Source organism: Amphiura filiformis, chromosome 1 (assembly GCF_039555335.1).
Source record: "Amphiura filiformis chromosome 1, Afil_fr2py, whole genome shotgun sequence".
In the NCBI taxonomy this organism is placed as follows: domain Eukaryota; kingdom Metazoa; phylum Echinodermata; class Ophiuroidea; order Amphilepidida; family Amphiuridae; genus Amphiura; species Amphiura filiformis.
Genome location: NC_092628.1, coordinates 48,749,509 through 48,772,002, shown reverse-complemented (window position 1 = coordinate 48,772,002; position 22,494 = coordinate 48,749,509). Strand labels below are relative to the sequence as shown.

Genomic DNA, 22,494 nt, shown 5'->3' with positions numbered 1-22,494 from the left:
TGGAAATATGTTAAGCGAGTGTAAAATTAGCGCTCTTGCTCATCTAGTGCTTTGATGTTGAAATGATTACGTATGCCAGGCAAAAAGATATCGTGACTGTATGACATAACCGTAATTGCACTTAAGAAATGATAAACTTGTTTGCCATTGACTTACCATTTAAATAATTGTATTCAATCGGAGTGAGAACATTGTGTAGTGTCGGAATAACTTTGTGTAATGGACAAGATAATTTAAGTCAAGATGGTAAATTCATATTTCAATTGGATTACCGATTAAACTAATTATAATTATAACGGAGTGGATAGCATGAGTGGTAAAATGAACTTCCTAACTTATCAGGCTGTTTCAGCCACTCCTGTTTGAAGCACTCATGGTCATGAATAAATACTTTATCTTTATTAGCTACATTTCACCCACGAACGGCATATATTTATGCAACCTCAAAATTTGTCCTTACATGCTCTTTATATAAAGCTGTCAAAAATCGGTTATAAAGTTTTTCTAAATATTAAAGGAAATAAGAAAGATTTAAAGCATCATTTATTAATACAACATGCCAGAAGTTTGGAATTACTTGGATAAAACTGATGTCCTTGAGGTGGCATACTTGCCTTCGCCTAATCATTGGCTTTGTAATGATATATAATGTGTCAAAGTTTCTGTTTAGGTTGCTAGATGTAAACAATGGCAATTTCTGGAAAAAGTGGCAGTTTTTGATTTGGTTTATATTATATCAAATTCTATATATATATATATATATATATATATATATATATATTCATATCCATATATATACCTATTTCCATAATATTCATATCAGAAAGTCGCTGCTTTGAATGCATGGATTTGTGTGGGTTACAAGTGATTTGTGTAGCCCAATAATGTGACAAAAACTGAATATATTTTGAGATTTAAGCATACATATGGAATGACCCAATAGCCTCTAGTAATGTCATTAAAGTATTGTTGTTGCTGTATGCTTTTTATTCTTTTTGAAGCTTTTCTTCAGTACGCCACCATTTAGAGGTAGCATCGCATTTGTTGCATGCGTTTCTATCAACTTTATCGACATATCCTTAACAAAACTAGAAGAACAATAATAGCCCCCAATACACCAGTGTTGAGTTTTAGGATAAAAATGCTATGTCCGCTGAAACGGCAAATTCACTTTTATTTATTATTTCCCTTTTTTATAGTTTTTTTTTTTGCCGTAAAATCATGAAATTCTGAAACATATTCTGAAGAAAATTGATTTAATTCGATAATCGTATTGTTTAGGTATAAAATAATTGGTATTTGTACTTTAGTTGTGTAAATCAACCACAATTCCACGCTGTGTACTTTTGAACACTGGCAAATTACATCTTAATTCAAAATTAAGTTTTAAATAAATCTTAAAAACACAACACGCATTCTGCATTCGTTTTTGAAACTGCCATGAGACAAAGCATTTTTTTAAGCCTTTATAATATAAACTTATAATAATAAAAAAGCCACCGAAAGCATTAAACGTGTACAAAAAGGTTGGTAACCTTGGCCCTTCAATCCCAGAAACGTTCGCATGGTTGATTTGTAAATCTACCTAAATTAGCAGTAACAAAACACGCAGCTAAATTACAGATCTCTCATATCGTTTCAATATCAATCACAGATCAATGGATAGGATGAACCACCATGGGTTAGATCAAAATATTTGGAATTGAAGTACTCTCTTGAGGCGATTTGTGTTACATGGAAATGAATGTACTTGTGGTAAAAACATGACGCTCAAAATGTTGATGAGCATATTCTTTGAAGAGATTGGACGTGTGGTGCCAGAGGGGTATGTCAATCGGTCATGATGGTTAGATTTCTCTGGATTAAACCATTCAAATTTTGCTTTTGGAAAAGATATAGCTGTAGCGGTTCTTATGTCATGGATTTTGCATTTTTTTATATTACACGAATGAAAAATCGACGCATGCGCTGCACACTTTGTTGGCTGTATTTACAATTCGATATTCCGATTGAAATTGCTCTGATGACCCGACAGTCTCACAATATCAAAACTTGCCAAAACAATATTGTACTGTTCTCCATAAACTTTGCAGCCTTCCGACCAACGGTTGTTTGATGGCATATATACTGTATTCATTTTTAAGCACAGTTAAACATTGATGGCGCTATTTATCTTAAATCTTCTTTGCATCTTTACAAGGGGTAGACACTTGTATAATGACATTGAAACATCATAAAAATGAAACATATAACAATGCCACTTCCAACCTACTTTTTAACTCTTTATAACTCATATTATTGGGCTAAATCACAGTTAAATTATATGTAAATAGTGCCCTCAATTTGCACATAAGTATACAGTTTATAGAATAAAAAGTAACTACAAAAGGCAGAAACAGATGAAAAATGTGAAAAAGCAAAGGAAATCTTAGTTAAAAATGACTACAAATATGTGTATATTGGTGTGATAGCTGTTGGTATAATTGTAAAGCTCTAGAATTAAACTCAGGTAACGTTTTATTAGAAACAATAAATAATCACATCAAACAACCCTATTAAAAGCATGAATATTCCAAACATGCAGGAAAGTATGACTATAGAAAAAAATATATGAAGCAACTGCTTGTTAAATGTAACATGATGCTTTTATTCATTATATTCATAATAATGTACACTGTTTACATTTTTTGGATATCCCGTCACTTTGCTTGCAATTGTCCAGTACTATCCACACCCCGAAGGTAACTTTTGAAGGGTTTTGCTTTGACCATGGTGACGGAGATAAGTGTCTCATCAAACTAGAGTGCCGATTTACATGAGCGTTTTGACGAAATGCATTAAAGTTAGGTGTGGTTTCGTTTAGAAACAATCTGATATTCCAAACGTGCAGAAAAATAAGTTGTACCAGGCAAAATAATATGGCAATAGACTCAAATGTTTGCACAGACACCAGAGTGTGAATATCAAATCATGGAGTACTATTGCGAATAGGCTTTTGAAAAACTACACTCGAAAATAGTATTATGAAAAATTGATTTATATTTGAAAATACAATATGCCGATTGATAAATTGATAAACACATAGCGAGCAAATGGGGAGAGCATACACAAACGCACCATTTTGCGACAAAAAGACATGCGGCTATACAGTATGACAGAAACCAAAAAAAGCGCACTTATAAATCCCCTGAGATGCCATTGCATAATGCCCCCTTGATGTTCATACATATTGTACGATTGGTCGTAAAGCTATATACATTCTTGGAACGAATCAGAGAAAACATGCTTAATGCAGAGGTGCATAGAAAAACACTGTAGTTAGGAACATACTTATTTTCTCTGGCTAGACCGAAATGTTTACAACGACAACCCGACGCACTTCTTAACACCCGGGGAATCCGTGCATGAACGTACGATTTTTGACCTGAACTAGAAAATGTTGTATTTCTTTCATCTCAAATGTAAGGAAGATACAGCATACGTATTATTTCACAGCCGATAGAGATATTGTGTGATTTATATGTAGCTTACAACATTTAGTTATGTGACAAAAGCCCAGGACAAAAGCTGTTTTCCAGCTCCTGTGGTACAATTACATATTACGCTTTAACGTAGTTATTGGAAATATGATATTTTGAGGCAATCAAGCAAAATGTACTAGTTTGATAATAATAATAGTAATACCACATAAGGTACATTAAATAAATAAGGTCGCTAAGTGTTGTACATATCGTTATGAACACGGCAGAGTGCCGAATACGCAAAATTGCTGTTCTGAGTAAACGGCTTTTGAAAATCTTGGTACCATTCCATTGGTCTTTCTAAAAATTTATAACATTCGTGAGCACTCATTTGAAATGTATATTATAGAAGTGAATGTACACGAATTATTGGCAATACTTGCATGTTCTGAAATAATCGATATATCACTCAAAACGCGTTTTAACAGCTATTCGGCTTTAGGCTGTATCCAAAATGTCTCTACCACTGCGCAGAGAGAGGTCGAATACGCATTCAACTACGTGTAAACCATAGCACGCATTCTTGATTTGGAGCTTTTGTGTAGACATTACTGGTTGTCCTAAGGCTATGTAGACTTAACTTGCTATATAAGTTATAAATAGTCATCCCTGTAATATTTAGCAAAAACTCGAGGATTTTAAAGCACAAATAACAATATTGGCCTATATTTTGCGTATGATTTTCCAGGATTTTCCAATTTCACGGGCGCGCACTCACATTATTAAAACACAGCAATATCATGTGGGGAATGTTTGTACTTATTTTGGTATCACTGGATAGAAGATACCTACAGCTATACGTTGGTATCAAATATATTAGTATATGACATGTAATATAGAAAATTCGGGGTTTCCCGCTATACAATACTATAGATCAACATGATTTGTACAGCTAAGTATACGATTCGTCTCTCTGCCGAATTCATATATCGCACTTAGGCGCGATTCGTCCAAATCAAAATTTCAATAACTACGTCAGTGAGTATTAAAGATTTACCTTTAATTTTTTGTGCAAATAAAAAAAACTCAATTTGCTCAAAATTCTCGATTCGTCACTCTGCCGAATAACGATATATAAATGACAACACAATGATAGTAGGATACACAATCATAATTGTGTTTACATCCTAGGCATTTGAAAAACATCCGCTGTGCATATACCGTTGAGCAATTATATACATTTCCCTTTCAAAAGGATGGGTATCTGTACACAAGTCAAAAGTTGTGTACTTGTACTAATAATTACTCGTGTATACGAGGGTTGATGCACACCTCCAGTTGTTTGTTCCTGTTACCGTAAAAACGCTCAAACAACCCGCCAAACGGCTCCATGTAATTGTCTGGTTATCCTTTGCGCTTATACATTAACGAAAACAATTGACCCTACAACCTCATTCAGGGGTAGAATTGGCCGTCCAACTTCGAGGGTGAGGGATGTTGAGGTATTTTAATATTATGAGGATGAAACCTCCTATATTATTATAGGCCTAATAGTGGTTTCATATTATTTCCAGTGATAAATACTTCAAGCATCCGAAGTTTCTATTATTTCCTCCCGTCGATAGACGCGTTACAAAATGCTGCGGGTTTAAACTAGGGTTTAGAAAAAAAATATAGACATTTTACATTGTTTTATAGAACGGAATAGTTCTTTCAAATTTATCGCTAAAAATGTCCATGCAACCAACCGCAGCGCATATTTTGAGGCCTTGTTAATTGCTGATAAATATACCACCTAACTGAACTTAACACAATAACCCTTCGGTCACTAAATAAGTTAATAACAGAGCTAACTCGATAAAGTGCACAGGAAAAACAAGCTATATAATTGCAAAGGTTACTTTGTTCAAACAGTTAATGTTTCAAGCGTAACCCATATACATATAAAAAGTCCAATATACTTTTCTTTAAGTAGAAAACATTAAACTATCCGATCCTACTGTTTACCAAGTAAAGCTTACATGATAGCTTTTACACGGTATGAATGCGTTTCGGTAATGAGCTGAAAGAAAGTCAAACAATGGTATCTGAATAATCAATGTAGTGACGATCGTTTAGGCTATATTTACATTTTTCAACCGCAGTTAATAAACTAGGAGATTGATGCAAAATGGGGTCAATGTTTGTCTGCTCTATGAGCTTAAATGGCATTGACAATTCAGCGATATTTATTTAAGTTACAGCGGCTGAAATGCATTGACATTAAAGATAATTAGTATGAGATTACTTGGTCAATATGTTTCTGGCTTACGTGTAAATGAGTGTGAAACAAAAGGGCACAAAATGGTACTTTGGTACTAAAACGGAATCAGCCCAAAAGACCGAGGGCTTCAGTAATTTGGCAATATTGATGTTAAACAGCGTATAATATGGTTCCTATAATGTCAACAGATTAGGAATTCGGAATCCCCCAATATGTATTAATTTTGCTATTTAAGTTGTTACTAAACTTTGATGATATTTATCTAAAAAGTCCTTGTCCTTGTCTGTATAGTGGTCAATAGCACGAGGATTTGGTCACACTTTGGTGATGTCGCGCCTATAGGTCACGTGCGTATTTATAAATATAGCTGTTTGATGGCTCCTTTGATCACGTCTCCTCAAATAACTGGACCTCTTGTTTTTTCTCAAACCATTGGCTATATCTTTTGAACACCTGACACATGATCATTGAAAAAAACCCGCACACTTCTCAATATGTTAAAAATTAAAAAAAATAATATTTAGCTTCCTATACCATTTATGTAAGCCCTAATCTGTGATATTTATTCCTGATCTTCTAAACTTCAATCGAATATATATGACGAATGTTATGAAAAGATAGAGATACCATCGTGGTAATACTAGTTTTATGGTAATTATTTGAAATTATATGGTGCTCACTTATTTGTGTGCAATATAATTTCTGCATGGGTGTTTTTGGGCAATGAATTACCTTTCAAAATGCAGTGTTTGTGGCGTTCAAATTTAGCAGTTCAAAATGAAAAAAATAATTGAATCATTTCGTTTTGTTTTGTAGTTTTCTTGCAAAAAGATACCACATTTAGAGCCCACAGACGAAAGGCTGCAGTTTTGGCGGTTAATTTAAGCTTGTGCAAGAAATTTATGTGTGATAACGATGAGGGGTTCTGAACGACATGTAATTGACACAATTCAAGTACATAAATCATCTCCTCTCTCTGATTCAATGATGGTAGATACATTTTGACATCAGGTCATTCAGATGGGCCAACATTGATTGATGACAGTTAGGATGGATAAGAAGGGGGAAGGGTAATTATCCTGTTTAACTTCTACTTAAGTGACAGAGCGTCGATCATTGCGACATATTACCAAGTGTTTCAAGCGTTGTTTAAATTGCATCAACCCTTAAAACGCTGAAACGGATTCGGGTCTTGTAAGTACCGCATCAATCACTTGTTGAGAGTAATAGGGCACTCAAACAACATTCTCTTCGATCTCATAAATACATACACTCATAAATGTATCATGATTCCATGTTTGTCGTTTTTTCCGATTCCATTGTTCATTTGTATACGATCGGCAATAAAGATTTAAAGGATGTTGGGTGATCTGGAAAACTAGGTGAAGAACACACAATTTCAGTGGAATATTTTTATAGGGCAAAATTGTCGTTTCGATTTCATACACATAAACATAACATATAAAACAATCGATTTTTAATCCCCGCATAAGTATTCATATCTCCTTACGGGTAGTTTATATTGTAGAGAGAGAAGATGTTGATCCTGTCATGGGTTTTATGATACTTGACATTATTGAAGTAAAGTGCTCCCACCAGCGGCTATAGACTCATCATTCAAAAGACAAATCATTCTGAATTTCTTAGCAAGCAGCAATTTGCCGACTCCATAACCACTTTAGCAGTACTAGATATGTTATTTGTACTAATTTGATTGCCTTTTTGAATGTGGGTTTTCATATGGACAATAATCGGACCTAACATAATAGTTTGCGGAAAATGCTTTTAAGAATCGACCCATTGTTTTTACGCTACATCTGTATGCAACTGGATAAGAGTGAACAGTATTTGCCACCGGCAAGACAAACCGTATGACGGAAAACACTAGACTCGTAGACTCTTATGCAAATGTATGTAATATCATATTCAAAATTATTCTTGACAGTCACACTTGAAGCAACACTCGTGAAACTGTAAAAGAAATTTTCTCACCTAAATTTCACGATTTGATGTAAAAGGAAATAAAAGAAAGCCAATTATCGGTTATCGTAAACGGTGTCGATAGACCTTTATAGGTGCAGTATTTGACAATATTTTAATCGCAGAATCATTTTAAAAAGCGAAACTGAAGCCGACTGGACAAGCTCATACACTTGTAAGACTTAAAAAAGCATAGAATTTGCTTTACATAATTGGAACGTCTTTATTTCATTGTGTAATGGCATGTTGATTCCAATGGTGTAGTTTTCCTTAAAGGGGTGTTTTCAGATTTTTCATATTCTGTTTTCTATCTTACATTGAGGCCTACTATTAAATACATGTTTCCCAATTTTGAGTTGTATTGCTCTAGCGGTTTTGATATGAGAAGCAAAAACGTGTGTAACAATGCCCAGTAGGATCGTACCTACACTTTCGGCGTGGTTACCACAATTCACCACATATTTATCCACACCATCTAAACAAAACATATTTTGGGTGTATCTTCTGATACCACAATTTCAATCTTGATAAAGAAAAATGGGGGACGAGGATGTCGATCGGATCAAGGACCTTTAGAGTCATTAGTGAAAGATTTAAATATTAGATGTAGATAAGCAAGAACAATAGTCATAAAAACAACAAAACAGCAACGAAAACATTACAATAACAACAAATATAACATATTCAATGGGAACTTCAATATAACTAGTGCAGGTTGGTGAAAATGTATTCCACATTGAGCCAGACATCAAGGTAAGAAAATATTTTGAAAATAATTCAATATCACAAAAGTCCCACAGTACATATTAAATTGACACAAATCCCCTAAAAGATCCTAGAGATTATGTACATAAATATAATGCAAGTCTGTCAAAATGTTGCGTACTGGTTGAAACATGTATTTTACTACATGCACTTCAGTTTCTTCGTAGCATATTATAACACTACTTATTGTACTCTTTATTTGTTTACGAAAAATTTCAGGGACCCACTCATTAGTAATAGCATTTGTATCTGATCATAAATACTTTAAAGACTACAGGGTGTCCCTGAAAGAACTGTATCGTTTGAAAAAAAACCTAATTTTTAGAGTATTTTAACGCATAAACCAAACATAACTGAATAACCGATGTGGTTGAGGAATATATCAGCTATCACATACCTTTTGAATTTTGACAATTAACAGCTCTATTTTTGAAATAAAAGAATTTTACGAAACTCCCTCATTTTCAATCCATTCCACAAAGTTCATCTATCAATGACAATAGACGCCTCACGCGCTGATGATGTGCAGTGATTAGCACTCATCGATTGATATTTGAATCCGTGGAAATATTTGAAAATGAGGGAGTTTCGTATAATTCTCATATTTCAAGAATGGTGTGGTCAATTGTCAAAATTTAAAAAGTATGTTATAGCTGATTTATTCCTCAACCATACCAATTAATTAGTTATGTTTAGTTGTGGGGATACAATACCAAAACAATCAAGTTTCCGACGATACAGCAGTTATAGAAATAAGCACGAATTTCCAAACAACGGTGCTCACGATGATTTAACTATTGATATCAAATTTGGTATCAACCTTCGAAAGAAAGTGTATAGAAAATCATTATATAAATTATTTTGCCATAAACTCATCAGACTCTGATTAAATGGTGATGGAACTAGTGGCGACTTTTTAATTTGGCTGTGTTTATGTCGTAGTCAACAGATAGGTGACTACGTCCTAAGAAAACAACACCCATAGCCGTGAGTGTCCTTTTTGTGGTAGAAAGGGTTTAGTTGATCTGAAGAATATTGGGTTGGTAGGAAATACCTTTATGTGAAAAAAACCACCAAAACAAGGGTCTTCAAAAACACTAATATGGTCAAGTGCTTATATGAGAGGTTTTACTTATGCATTATAAATAAACATCGCATACAGACGTATAGAAGTTCTAGTATAGGTCAATAACGTGAACGACTCTAATTATTAGTATTCAATAAGACCCCGGGAAATTGCAAATGCGCATTAGTGTCAATGACGGGTCCTTGCCCACGTCTTTAATATGGTAGCCCGTTATTGTATGGCTTTGCTTATTGATATTATGGGTTGTCTTAATAAATAAGAATGTTTATTCAGTGATATTTTGGGTATCTATTTATTTTTTTTTTTTGTGATGAAAGTAAGTATAATCTAAATATATCCTTAAATATAATAGTGCATTAACTTAGGATTCTAAAGATCAAATATAAAAACTGATTTTACCCTTGCTCATTAGAATGCGTTTTAGTGATCAAACGCTTGTAATGAAGATATTCAACGGCGCCCCATGATATGGTAAGTGTGCCTTGGTCTCGATGGCAATTTCGCCGTCTGTCTTTAATAATTTGCTTTCCTGTTGTTGTGGTTGACATCTCTGCAGTAATACAATATATGTTTGACTCATTTTCATCCTGACACTAATACGCCAAGGGATTGTTTATGTAAAAAAACAAAGATATTACTCCAAACTATTTTTCTTTGACGCCGTGGCGAAGAAAGGCCACCAAGTTTATAATCAAATGCCCGTTAATGCCGTTTATTATACCTATATTCATCATTCCAAGTGAATACACAACGCAAAAATATAAAATAGTCATTCATTCATTCATTCATTCATTCATTCATTCATTCATTCATTCATTCATTCATTCATTCATTCATTCATTTACTCACTCGAGCATTCACCATTCTTCTTGCAACCTGCCTGTATCAACACACGTATCTCATACGTGCGCCTTCCTCAAAGTCGCCAAATTAACCTCTAATCGTGCTAACTCACACATTCATTCTTGCCAATTGAAAGCCTTTCCGCACCCCTTTAACACTTCCCTCACTAGTATAACTCCCCAATGGCCCGCTGGAATTATTTACCTGATTTCAGGTGTTTTCTTACGGTCGAAAGTCACGAATTCTTTAAGCAATACGTTTATTTGGTGACTAGGCTTTTTGTGTGTGTAGAGGTGTGTGGTAAAAACGTCTGTCGAAGCTCTTGTAGCTGCTTCATACATACGTGCTCAACCGGTAACGTATATGTGTAGAAACCAGCAGAATGCATATTACAGCATGAAATAAACAGCAATTTTTATTTTATTCTCAGTTGAATTTACTTTTCACATCTGAAGAACCAAATGTCGTCGAAGAATTAGATAGAAAATGGTAACCTACACTGCAAAAACAGTGTCGATGTCAACAGATGTTTAGAGGTTTGCGCTTAGGCATGTTAGGAATTAAACATTTGTTGTCTGGTGATTTGAAATCTTTGTCTTTAATATATGCTTACACATATGAACCACAAGAAAAATATTGTGCGAAAAATATAGTGCGAATGTCATCCCCATTGAAATACTTATTGATTTCCACGTTGTTTTTTTGCCAATGATTTAACCCACAATGCATTTCGTTCTGAATTATCGAAGTCGCTTATTTGGTAGAGATCATACCAGAAGCAGCTTGATTCAAGGTAATTTCGAATTAGACTATGGATGACTGATGATCAGTTAATCATGCAAACTTACCTTTAATTTGACACAAACAAAATGAAAAACCTAACCCCAGAGTCTTTAAACCAGTAGCCAGAACTTAAGGTCAAAATCAATCTAAACCAGAGGCTTATGGTTTCACTAAAAGTTATTACTGATTGATACGTTCTTATTTTGATGCTACAAAAGAGAGGTCCAGAAACCGTGTGTACTAAAGTATTACTATTGTAAAATGTTCTTAGCAATCATTTTCTACTTCATTATACCCCGCATTGTATGTTCATATTGATTTTAATTGAAAACAGGCACCGGTTTACTTAGCATTCGTGCTAAGAATGTTTTTCCATATTTTCATGTCGATAAATTTGAACTCTCAAGGTCAGGCCAAACAAGCAAGAAATGTTGAGAAGACAAAACAGAGGTCCAGAAATCGTGTGCACTGGGAATAGATTAGAGTATTACAATGTTTGTTAAATGTTCTCAGCAGTCCTTTCTTACTTTATTCTACCTCCGCAGAATGTTTTCCATGTTTTCATGTCGATAAATTTGAACTCTCAAGGTCAGGCTAAACAAGCAATAAATGTTGAAAAAACTGATACATCTTCATACTAAAGTCAATTTTATACTTTGGTTTGTGAATATTAAGCGATTTTAAAAGTATAAGCCAATGAGAATAGTCATACTTTCAGGCTCGCTAGGAACTAATAGATGTTATGCTACATACTATTCGTCGCTAAGAGCCAGGAGTATGAAACGGGGGATACCGAATTGATGTACCTATTCGGCGTTTATTATATACATGTAGCCTAAAAGCAACAGGTTTACAATACTGCATTCAATACAACGAGACGAGTCGTACAACATAGACTAACATGTTATGCGTAACAGATCATGGGGATGTCTTGGGGGAGATGGCGTTGTTATCTTTCACGAAACCAATAATTCGGTTTTTTTACTAATATGCCTTACGCAACGTTATTATACACATGCGTGCATTAGAAGGTGTCTGCTAATGATATGCATGGGGTAATAACAGGTTTTCTATTTCTTGCAAAATGAATAAATTAAATGTGACTGTTTCAAGAAGGCTTTGTTGATGTACATCTTACATAAAAACATAAAACTACATATCGTTACAAAGTTTTTGGCAATTTCATTATTAAATATCCTCTCAAATATTACAATTTATAGTTCCATGAAGATGAAATGAGTTTGGAAAGGGTAACATTTATTTTATGATCAACGCAGAATTGGTGTTCTTACCTTTCCCAGTTTAGTTACAAATAAAAAAAAGAAAATTACTACCATTAACACAGCTATGATGCAATATGAATAATGAATGCAACATCTCTCAATCTGTAAAATACATCAGACTGATACGTTCTATTTGATGATACAAAGCAGAGGTCCAGAAATCGTGTGCACTGCGAATAGGTTTGAGTATTACTAGGTTTGAACAATACGGCGAGACGAGTCGTACAACATAGACTAACATGGTATGCGTCACAGATCATGGAGGTGTCTTAGGGAGATGGCGTTGTTATCTTTCACGAAACCAATAATTCGGGTTGTTTGACTAATAATAATACCTTACCCAACTTTATTATACACGTGCGTGCCTTCGAAGGTGTCTGCTAATAATATGCATGGGGTAATAACAGATTTTTAATCTTTGGCAGAATGGTTAAATCAAATGTGACTATGTTGCAAGGATGCTTAGGTAATGCATGCACATATTCCTCAAACACAAAACTACGTATCATTGCAAAGTTTCCGGCAATTCCATGATTAAATTACCTTTCGAATGTTACTATTTATAGTACCATGAAGTTGAAATGAGTTTGGAAAGGGTAACATTGATTTATGATTAACGTAGAATTGGTGCTCTTATCTTTCCCAATGAAAATTTAAGAAAGCCCGATTTTGGGTACAAATAAAAGGGGGAAATTGTATCTAATAGTTCCGTATGCTACTATTATTACCACAGCTATGATGCAATGTGAATAATGAACATAAAATCTATCGATCTCTAAAATAAAACTCAAATTGAAAAGCTATTTTGTATATTACATGTTATATAACACGTTATGCAATACATGAGCTACAGTTATGATATAAACCGCATACTCATTTTGTCTGCCTGAAGACATGCCAAGAATAATACATCAGTCATGTTATTTTATAATAACATGATCTTGTAAAGTGGATAAAATTAATCTATCATTTAAGGCATGTCCGAATCACAAGTATCGCGAAATCAGTTGGACAATTACTGCTTGATTACAAAAGTCAAAAAGTGTTGTTTTAGAATTGTTTTAAAAATAATCTGTCTCAAGCGTAAATTAATTGATATTACATCGGAGAACATAACATTGGCAGGCTTACCATGCTTACGTAAGTCATGATAAACCAAAACCCAAAAAATGTGATTCCAAGTTGTTTACGGTAATAGGCAAAGGCTCTTGGAAGTTTTCGCGTAGGCGACGACCCCCCCCTATTTTACGGGTCCGACCGACGCAGAATTTGTGGGTTTTTTTTGTTGCTAAAATTATGTAAAATCAGCCTTTTTCTGGTTTTTTTTTGCCCAAAAAAATGTTGATAATTTTTTTCAGATTTTGGTGATATATTAGGGTAATCTAAGCCTCCAGAAAAAACAAAACAAAATAATAATAATAAAAAAAGCCCGACCGACAGGGTTTTTTTTATACGTCGTCTTACACTCAAAGCAACGTCGTCACGTTGACACGACACTAGTAAACAAAATTGATACAGTTGCTTCTTCATGATGAAGAATTTTCTCACTGGCTAATATAATCTCAAGTACCGACGCTGACGCACACATTGTGCCGACTTTGAAGGCACGCATACCTGCAGCAGAGACGCAGCACTACGCACTGTTAACGCGCTGTATACGCGTGCGTTAGCACTTCAGAGTGGACAAACTGTAGCTATATTGGACTCTTAAAGGAGTATCGGTCAGATCGACAAGATTCCGTTTTATGTTCGTAAAATGTACGGATTACACACAGCTTATAAGGACTACTTCAGATGGTTTTACAAATACTCCGCAGAAACATTGTCTTAACCAAATAGGTACAAAGTTTCAAATGATCCACAAATATGATGGAGGAGAAGAAGAGCAAGAGAAGAGTATTTACAACAGCAATAACAATAACAACATACATCATCCACTACTTACAGGAATTACACAAATGTTAAGGAACACATTTCAATTGATTTTCTGATTCATTTAATTGAGTCCAAATATCTTATTTTAAGTAAATTTATATAAATAACAAATCATTTACTTTATTGCAAAGTAACAGATATTAGCATTTAAGGAGTAAGGTCGGACTGTAAACAATGACGCACATCCTCAAGTGAATTATTTGTTGTTCATCCCATTTCAATCATAATGAAGAAAGTCAAGCGAATGAAAAGATGTTTCATCCGGTAATATCCCAATTGTAAAATCAAAAGCTACGTAATCTTTGGTAATTCTCAAAAATTTGATATGACTGATTGTTTTATGTCGACATTTTATTACAAATCCACGTTTATTTGAATTTGTCTAGCGACATTCCTCAAACCAGCTAGGTTAGGTCAATTCATATTCATATTCCGCTATGCAATGGTGGTGAACTCGACATATGGCTCCCTATTAGTTTCCTAGGTCCGTATGCACAAAACAAATTAAACCAGATCTAACTTTAGACCTAGTCTAACTATGGAGATTAGTCTAGGGAGAAGGAACTCTTTGGTATTTACATACCTTATTCTATATTATTTTAGATCATGTTAAGGGGAAAATATGTAGCTGAATATCATCTATAGATGGCTGCAGTATAACTATTGGACTTTGCTTGGAGTAAAGGAGGAAAAGGAAAGAGTAAAAGGATTCCTCAATAAGTCTAACCTCCATAGTTAGACCAGGTTTAAAGTTAGACCGGGTCTCACTTGTTTTGTGCATTAGGACCTTAGGTTCTTATTTTTGCAATATAAAAGGCATCGACAAGGATACTAGTATTGTTTTAAAGTATTTTACTTTATCGCTCATAATCACATGTGCATTCGATAGCTTGATTCAAGTCCACAATTTGTAACTCGCAGACAAAGAAAAAATTGAGACATTCATGACATGAAAAGTTATATTAGTGTTCAAGTAGAGTAATTCCATTGATGGTACTGCCACTAATCATGCTGATACGCTTTTAGAATACCATGACTTAAACGGCTGTCATTCTGTTGCTATCTTTCGGGCATACTATTGTTTTGAAATAGACCAATCTATTGTTTTGGAAGTAGACCAATCAGAGTCTATCGATTAGAATATGTGTGTGACTAATCTTGCCCTACATTTTTTTGTGATACATGCCACAGCAGTTAGCAACCTGGACAACCGATTCTTTTGTTCTGCAAGGCTCACTCAGTCATTTAATGAGGCAATACAAACGATCGAATTTGGTGTTGAAATGAGCTAAATTTTGCGTTACACCTTTTCATTGTAAAATTAATTTTCTCGGCCAAATGAAAAGCAATCCTTTTCATTGTTTCAGTAAATGTCAGGAAAAACTGTAGTGCTTGATACTGTATTTTTTTTTTTCAAATCCTAGTGTTAAACTTAGGCGTGAAATTTAGTCATTTAGTGTAAGATTTTCGATTTTGATAGGCTTAAACTCTGCCCGCGAGCCTTTTTTTGTTTCAACCTTTTAGCTTTTCAAAGTAAGATAGTTCGCTAATGAAGGATTTTTCCCAACTTTCTAACGCACATCACCGTGAGCGATATATCATAGTTTTGTCAGAATTTCCGTTTTGATTTCACCATCTTTCACTGTCGGCTGAAAAAATTTCAAAATCAACACGTGAAATCTAAGGCTAGTACTAGCATTGTGGATCGATATCCCTGGGTTTAATAGGAATACCGGCATGGCTATAGTGTTGCCAGAACTTCAATATAGCAAAGAAATTCCCAGACCTATAGCGCTCCTACTGATCATGTTTAACCAGAACACCCAATTGGGGATTTAATCGCTGGTCGGGCAATTTGCTTTCAATGAAAAATTGACCTGGATAACAACAAAGGAAATATCGACTATTTCTGCTGGTTGCTCTCGAGATAAAAGTACTCACCATTACCTAATTTTACTTAGTTTGAAATTTTCGGAGCATGAATGGAAAAAGGGTAAAACAAAAACGGAAATTCTGACAAAACTATAACATATAGACCCACGATGTGCTTTACAGAGGTGGGAAATATCTTTCTTTAGCAAACTATGTTAGTTTGAGACGCTAAAACATGAATTCCGTAAAAAGCTCGCAGGCGAATTCAAGGCCTATAAAAATCAAAAATATCACACTAAAAGACACAATTTGATGCTTAATTTTAACACCAGGATTTAAAAAAAATGTATATCCAAGCACCAAGTTTTTAACTGACATTACTGAAGAAAAAAAAAAAATATTGCTTTATATTTGACCGAGAAAATTAATTTCATAGCAAAAAGGTGTATCTCTGAATTGTGCTGATTTTTACATGTATCGATCGACTTTTAGCGCGACTAAGCATTTCTAAAGAATTGGTTGTCCAGGCGGCTGACTGACAGAATTTTCAATGGGTGTATATTTTCAACATATTTATAACAAATAATAGGCTTTGCATTATTTTGTTCAATGCATTATAACACAATGTGCTTGAGGTGATAACTTTAATCCACGAATAAAACTCCGGGCTATTGTTTGGAGTGGGTCTCTTACCAATCTTTTTCTAGATTAGTAAATCGACGTTAAGAAGTTTGACTTTTGATATGGTTTTTGGAAATGTCGCCCAAATGTTTTGTAAATTTTAATAAAAGACACAAAAGGTGTGATTTAGGGGTTCGTTCATATATTTTCACGACTCAACGATAGTTAATGCCCGTTCATTCATACTCAACATTCTATGTGCTGTAAATTTCCTCCACAACTATGAAAACTTAGCCTAAAAACTATCATTTCCTTTTCATTTCTATAAATGCTTTCATCTCCAAATGAGAGAAAACGTTTACTTTTTCCATCGTGTTTTGACGCGAGTGAATATTGCGTACATCACTCGCGCTTTGCGTAAATAGCCCGCGGGCATCAAGTGTGTATGTCCAACTTGCGAGCGTACATGGGTTCTATAATCAAATGTAGTAAACCTTTGACGAGCGCGTATTTTAAGTATACATCGCGCATTTACTGCGTTGGACGCACTTGTCTCTGATTGGCTGATGAGAAAATCTGCTGTTGCCGAGTGGAAATTTATGAATGAACTGTGCGCCGAAGGCGTTGTTTAGCTCCGAATTTGCAACATCACGGTAGTCGCGCGCGTCAAAGGTGTGCTGTATTTGATTATAGTTCTCGGTTTGTTTATGACTGGACAAGTGGACATTAACGTTGTTTATGCCCTGTTACATGAACAGGTCTTACGTAAGCTGCAAAGCACAACAAATTAAAAAACCAATAGAAAAATAAAGGCCCATTCAGAGATTTACTCATCCGGACGATGGTAAAAATCATCAATATTCAGATTTTGGTACGTTTGTCATTGTCATAGATGTGTTAACATAGCCTGCTAGTGGTTCAGCCGAAAGCTGTGTAGTTAAGACAAAATTGGACATTTTACATGAATCTGTAATTTATATACTGACAGTACATAAGTTAGCCACATGTATTTGAATGGGGGTTCAACTTTGTCAATACTGCTGTTATCTTCGTATTTTGCTAAATTTGTCATTTCAAAAATACCAAATGACAATTTGAATGATAATACGTTACCATTTATTTCTTAAGAATACGTCCCATATCATTAGAAATCCTCGCAATTTTTAAAATGTCTACCGACTGGCAAAACATTATATCGAATATTTTGCTTATGAAAATAATGGACACTAAAAATAACGTCAAATAAAATTTAAAATAAACTAATATCTGCTGTGCTACATTACTTGGTTAAAGTAAAAACACAACTACATAGTATTCAGATTTCAATTTTAAGTGAGGAGTTTTTCAGTCAGAATAATACCTCCGGAGTGCAGTACACAAAAAAGGAAAAATTTGAGGAACAAAGTACTTTTCAAACTTGCAAACTGCAGTGTATAGGATAAATGTGCCATGCTTACTGGTTATATTTAGTATTCCGCATAGAAACGATAAAGAATCATTAAAGTTTGATGGCAGGCAACAAATTCCATTCACTTGTTTGGGGTCTCATTTAGTTACATTGCTCACCATAGATATATGAAATTTGGAAGAGTTCTATTTTAAGACTTTCAATTCTGTAAACGTTACTTGCATCGAATACTTGGATTAGGGAATCTATAACCAAGACTAATCAGATTTTAGAACGTAACATATTTAGTGTTGAAGAGTACGAGCATGATTGAAAGGAAGACACGTATAAAGCATAATAATAGTCAAGGAAACTTCGGCACTATTTGGTTATCCTGGGCGATGTATAGAAATACGCCGAGGAACTATTTGTTTGTGTGGCATCTGAAAAGACTGATTTCGATTTAAAATCACTGAAATTGACCAAGTTATAATATCCAAAAAAGTACATTTTGTGTTTTGATGCTTCGAAATGGTATATTTTCTCTCATTATATGACATTTTGTTGTAATTCATCCGCGCGGCATTGGTTTATAGTAAATAATTGTAACTTTCAGCTTCGAGGGCGCAGTACAAAGCGCTTTGTAATGAAGAAAATAACAATACGGTAATATTGTGTAAATAAATGTATTTCACGATTGACTTAAAAACACTATAAACGCGTTAAACCTATAATTATGTAATTTCTAGTTGTGGTCCAAGAATTCTGTTAAAGAATTGCTTCCTATAATATGCTGAAAATAAGGATTCTAAAATGAGCAAAATGTTCGGTGATGTATTTACTACATGTAATCTGGTTTTTCAAAAACAATTGTTGTTACTTATCCTTCACTGACAATCGTCAGATCTGATTTTGGCAATAATGATTCTTAACCGTTGCTGTAAGACCTTCAAACCAATTATACCTAAAAACAGACATATAATTCGTTATTTTTGACAACACCAATTATGAAACTTGTTATTGTGCAAAGGCAAAGAAGCACCACAAGGTTTCTCATTGCGTCTTTGGCGCTACCGAGGGACTACCCACAACACGTAGGAGTCACTACTCCTAATGGATCTAAATTGTCAACGCCTTTGTCAAAAATATCACAAAATACGTAATATGTCTTGTACGGATGGCCCTGAACAGTTTTAACTGGCGTATGGTATAGTTCAGATTTCAAGAGGCGAGACCTGTAATGCCTAGGCCAGACCTCTAATCCCTTTTATCGTATCTAATGCATCTTTATTACCATTTTACAGCTTTTTACGATGATGAATCGTATGGAATTTAGAAAGGCTACACGCACGTTCCTATCTTCATAGAAGAATAAGCGGTACAAACTAGTGACGGAACGACGCAGATACAAACATTCTTTTTTTTAACTGGATGGCTTTCGTGTGCAAGATAAAAAGCCACATATTCAAAAAGTAGTTTGCTTCAGAATGGACGAATTCCTCTTGGGTGTAAAACATTATATCATTTAGAGAATGTGACGTAAGACAGACTTCTTTTTAATGGTTTAGCAGGTGTTTTACAGTGTATCCAGATGGGGCAATTTATGTAAAAATACTGACATTTATGGTTTAAAGCATGTGGTGAACTTCCACGTAAAAATCACGAGAGTCACATGAATCTGCGATGTAAGCAAAGACGGACACCAAACAGCTTTACTTTTGAAAAGGACAGTCTGTTTTGTGGACATTTCTTTGTAAGCAGTGGTGGGCTGTCATTTAGAACATGTTTTAGAATCGCTAAAGAATATTAAATATATCAAATAGAATCACTGCTTAAACTTACGTTACCAGTCATTTCCTTTTACACCTGTTTTGTAAACACCATGCAATTAGGTGCTCATACAATTGACGTGGAAAAGACCAGGTACACACCTTAGGTGTACGTTTCTGCCATGAAAATTGCCCATAGATTATGAGAAATATTTATTCTATCCATAAACGATCATTTTCTTGCACCTTGTTTCTACACGTCTTTAATCACTTTAGGCGATGGTTTTCAAGTGAATGTGCATTCTAATGTCTTATCATTTGCGCTTTAAATAAAAATTGTCAACAAACCCTTAACATTAATTCAAATTATGTGCTTCTTATAATTCATATTTCGTATTCGATCGATTGTAGACAAAATCTCAACATATTGTAATTGTACAATATTATTAAATAGTCTCCCTTTCTTTGCTCGCAGTGCTACATGAGATAACCTAAGGGTCAGTTTGGTACGTCCAAGGTACTAATGGTCGTTGACGGTTCAAATGTGAAACGAAAAGTGAACATACCTGTACTGGGTTGGGGTCCATATTCCTGCGGGTATTTTACTAGACGGTTATTGTTATGTAGAATTGTGAAGTGTGCGATTTCATAAATAGAGAGGTACTTGTCTTGAGAAGCTGATATACAGAGAGTAAAAGAATTAAGGTACCAGTTATGTTCACCCCTGTATGCAAATATGTCAAAATTAACCAATACCTGTACCTTTAGATCTGATTTAAGACTTCATTTGTTGAAATCGGTTGAGAATTAAAGAAACGGTGATCAAACCCATGAAAGGAACGAAATCAAAAGTTGCATTTTATATTGCACACCAAGTGTCATTGTTTTAGTGCAACACAGTGTAAAACCCTGTTTCGTAGAGGTGATATGGTGCACGTGATGGTGTAGATGTGATGCAACCAAATACCGAACTATAAACCAATACGTAGTACAACTGAGACACTAGAGCAGTACAAAACATTTAATTAGTTTTACATACTGAAAACATAATACCTCGCATAATACGACCCATTATACATCGGCGTAAGTTAATCCACAACATTGTCTGTCAACCCAGCTTACAAAGCCTTAAAATTCTGTTTGCGGAGGGAAGATATACCCACAACTCATCAATGTTGCAAACATAAAAGAGCTGAACCAGATGGGAAGGAAATTTCAATCAAATCAAAATGTGGAAAAGAGTTTCCAGTGTATGGCTATATGAATGTTTTGTTCAGCCGAGATTTCGGATCCTTCCCTCTTTCTGTTTTTCAAATTCGTTTTGGTTTTATTTGTGTGTATGTTCTCCCGTCCTCCACCCCCTAATTAAACGCTCATATTTTCTTTACATTATAAAATGTCTTCCTCGAGGCGATACTAAGAAGCAAAATGAGGTGTAATGGATTGGTCTTGAGTATACATTTGTCAGAAATAAAACCATTATGTGTTGGTATCACGTATTATACCTTTAATGAACATCTAGATCTGGGCCTTGTAAGTTGAACTCTTCTTGTCAATACTTAAACTTGACAATAAAAATAATTCAAAGGCATATAGGTTGTCATCATTCTTGACATACTACCCCAAAGGATGCACATAGCAACACTTGACGACTCTGTGCTCACATTTACTACGGAAAAAACAAACTGGATCGTGTCAGATATAAACATGGGCAACTCCACCAGTCCATGCTAATCCGATGAGGCGTAGGATCAATGACGAATTTGTGCCAGTCATCATGGTCATTCGCTAATCTGATCTTCCGTAGGATTAAAGGGATTCAATGGCACCCGATTTGCATTGGATCGTGCAGGTTCGCAGTCGCAGATCAAAGAACCGCTCCTAAATTTGATCGGTTGTTGGATCAAAGCAGATTTGTGCGATGAAATTAATATAACGATTCCAAGGAGCCAATTCAAATGTGATTGTCGCGTGTCGGAGAATCAAAAATAAATTGTTCTATTTAATTCACTTGGGTAACTCTCAGAGTCAATACAAATCTGATCAAAGATCAATAGTTATTTGTGCCAGTTATTTAAATTGGTGGCTACGTCCTATATGCCCAACCAAAATATGGGTCGGCTCTTGGAGATGCAGACCAAGATAACATTTGATCGGTTATAACGCATTCTATTAGCGTTATGTGTCACAGATGGGTTAATATAAAGATATTATTGTGGTTAACCAGTCGATGCTTTAGCATACTGGACCTAGATTTTTTAAACTTGAATATTTGTGGAAGCATTTTGTAAATTCATAGGAAGATATGTGGCTTGCGGTCCATTTCACTAAACTTTACAAAGCTTCGTAAGTCTCAAAATCGTTCGTAACTTACGACGAGTCGTAAGTTCCATTTCACTAAACTTACTTATCGAAAGGTACCCTTCATAAGTAGGGATTTACTAC

General features: G+C 34.8%; 1 protein-coding gene across 1 annotated transcript in view; it reads left to right on the top strand.

Moving 5' to 3' along the window:
* LOC140148221 (uncharacterized) overlaps window positions 1-22,494 on the top strand; it is a 65,695-nt gene that overhangs the window by 15,990 nt on the left and 27,211 nt on the right. The window lies entirely within an intron of this gene.